This window comes from Nannospalax galili, unplaced genomic scaffold (genome assembly GCF_000622305.1).
Source record: "Nannospalax galili isolate Female #2095 unplaced genomic scaffold, S.galili_v1.0 scaffold259, whole genome shotgun sequence".
NCBI lineage: Eukaryota > Metazoa > Chordata > Mammalia > Rodentia > Spalacidae > Nannospalax > Nannospalax galili.
In genome coordinates this window covers 3,227,429-3,230,499 of record NW_008344750.1, presented here as the reverse complement: position 1 = coordinate 3,230,499, position 3,071 = coordinate 3,227,429, and positions in this window count along the sequence as shown.

Below are 3,071 nucleotides of genomic sequence, written 5' to 3'. Positions count from 1 at the left end.
CCCAAGTGCTGGGACTACAGGTGTGCGCCACCACACCCGGCCACACATAAAATATATTACAAACCAAACAACACAAACAAAAAATGATCCTAAAGTCCAAACTGATAGAAAAAAAAACTGAATATATAAATGACTGTGGAAGAAGAAACAAATCTTTCAGAAGAATTCCAAAGACTATGTAGCTCCTCCCTCTTTCCCCTTTTCTCCCCAGAGTGTAGCTTCCTTAGAGACTTATTTCCAGAGAAAAGAGGCCAGAGACCAGAACAGGAAAATGTAACTTCACTGGCTGGGATTATGGCTCAGGGGCAGAGCACCTACCCAGCATGAGCGAGGTCCTGGCTCCATCCCTATCTCTTGAAGGAGAAAGGAGAAAGAAAAAATCAGAAGAAAGTCCAGGCATGGTAACTCACATTTGTAATCCTATCACTCAGAAGACTGAGGGAGGAGGATTTCAAGTTCAGGCCTAGCCTGGCTAGAGAGAGAAAAAGAAGGGGAAGGAAAGAAGGAAGCAAAGGAAGAATGGAGAGAGGGAAGAATGGAGAGAGGGAAGAAGGGAGGGAGGGAGGGAGGGAGTGAAAAAGAAAAGAAGAGAAGGGAGGAAAGGGGAGGAGAGGAGAAGGAAAGGGAGGGGAGGGGAGGGAAGAGAGAAGGGAGGGAGGGAGGGAGGAAGGGAGGAAGGGAGGAAGGAAGGAAAAATTAGGGCTAGAATTCTTGCCTAGCATGTGCAAAGTTCAGGTTTAATCCTCAGCATGGAAAAAAATATATAGCAGGTTTGTGTGAGATAGTCTCTTGTAGCCCAGGCTGGCTTTGAACTTATGATTCTCCTGCCTCAGCCTCCTGAATGCTGGGATTAAATGTATGTGCCAACACATCCAAGAAGATTTTCTTTTGTTTCTTTTTCCCTTCCTTCCTTTCTTTCCTCCCTCCTTCCCTCCTTTTCTCTTTTTTCGCTTTCTTTCTCTCCCTCTCCACCCCCCCCCAGCAAAGTCTCACTGTATAACCCTGGCCAGTCTGGAACTTGCTATTTAGAACAGGCTGGTCTCAGTCTCATAAAGACTACCTACCTCTGCCTCCAGAGTTCTGGGATTATAGACATGTACTGCCAAACTGGCTTTTAGAATTTTATTTATTTAAATTATTTTTTTTGAGACAGGATCTCCCTGTAGCCCCAGCTGACCTGGAACTCGCTGCTGGGGGGTTCGAACCAGTGACCCCCGGGGAGGTGATGATTGGGGATGAGTAAGCACGCCATTCACCAGCCCATGCTGCCCCCATTACCCAGGGACACTCAGACGCAACAGGGAGCCTAGTCAAGCAGGGACTCATTTATTGCAGGTGTTACAAAGCTTATAAAGGCACCTGGAACTCCCCCATCCCCCCTGAGGGTGTATCTTAAGGATGGTCACACGCTGATCATGCACTCCTCAGCAGTGCGGAAGTATTCTTCAGACTTTCAAAGCAAGCCAGGCCGAGCCCCCCAGTAACTTCCTATGCAAGGTGGGGCCTTTAGATCCCCACATATCCCCCTTTTTATTATTTTAAGGCCGACTGACTATTTCACGGGTTACCCACCTCATAGGCGGCTCCCTGAGGAGAGATGGCTATCTCTTTCCTCTAATCTTATGCGTTTTTGCCTGTCTTAGGTTGTGTCACCTCTGATCAAGCCTTGCCCATCATTGGATCATGCACCTGGCCATGTGCATGTCCTGTCTTAGGAGTACTTGTCATGGGACATCTTACCTGTCTTTGGCTAAAAATGCATCATGATTAAGGGCAGCCACGTGGGTAATGCCAGCCTATGACAGTCTTAGTCTCTGCTTAACTCGGTTAGCCAAACGTGGGTAACCGGAAGGGGTCCTGGGGAAGTCCGTAATCATGAGGAGGTGGGCCGTGGCAGTTCCAAGGGTCCTCTGTCACCAAATTATCTGGTAAAGACACTTAAAGATAAGCATTATCAAGAGAAACAAAGCAAGTCATGGCATAGGACAAGTTGAAATACTTCTGAGACCATGTTCTTTTAGCCAATCATCCAGTTGTCAAAGAACCTGACTGGCAATGAAGCCAAGGAACTGAGTACTTTACCTCAGATGGATACAAATAAAGAGAGGAATTTTTTCTCATGAACTATTGTCCGTGGACCATCATGCTAGTCAGTCGGATCCTTGCCTACCCACTTAAGGTTTTTCACAGGAACCCATATGGGGTTTGAATCTCCTGTAGGGTAGACACAGCCAAAGCCTTGACCCATGGTTAGCAATGGATCTGGGCCTCTCCATTGCCCCGTGATGGGATCCTTCCACCTTACCCATACCTCAGGTCTCTGCTCCTGTCGTCCCCAATGCTTCTGAAACTTGGATTTCAACTGATTTTTTTGAAAATGAAGAACATTAATAGTAAGTAAGGCCATACCCAACTGTTGGTGGGGATTATTCCCCCTTTTTGTTTTTGTAATTGAATTTTTAGGTTTTGATTGTTGCTTTTTATAATGGCTTGACCTTGGGGATTGTAGGGAATTCCTGTATTGTGTTGAATTCCCCAAAGTGAGAAGAAATCTTGTAAATTTTTACTGACAAAATATGGTCCATTATGAGCTTTAATTCTTTGGGGCAATCCCAATGTAGCAAAGCACTGGAGAAAATGAGACTGAGCATGTTTAGACTTCTCTCCTGTATGAGCGGTAGCCCAACAGGCATGTGACAATGTGTCAATGGACACGAAAATATACTTAAGCTTTCCAAAAGGAGCATAGTGTGTGACATCCATTTGCCACAAGGAATTGGGCTTGAGTCCCCTGGGGTTTACCCCTGGCTGTTGCAGAGGTGGTACCTGTAGAAAGGGTTAACAAGACTTACAGGTATGTACAATCTTTAGGTCCTTGATGGGAACTTGAGGAAACCTCTTATGGAATCCCCACCAATTTACATGAGTGAGGTTATGTAACCCCTGAGCTTCATTCAGGCCTGCTGACAGGACCTGGGTGGAAGCCACCTTGTCTGCCTCTGCATTGCCTTGGGATAAAAGCCCAGGCAGTCCTTGGTGCCCCCTAAGATGCTGTAAGAAAATAGGGGCTT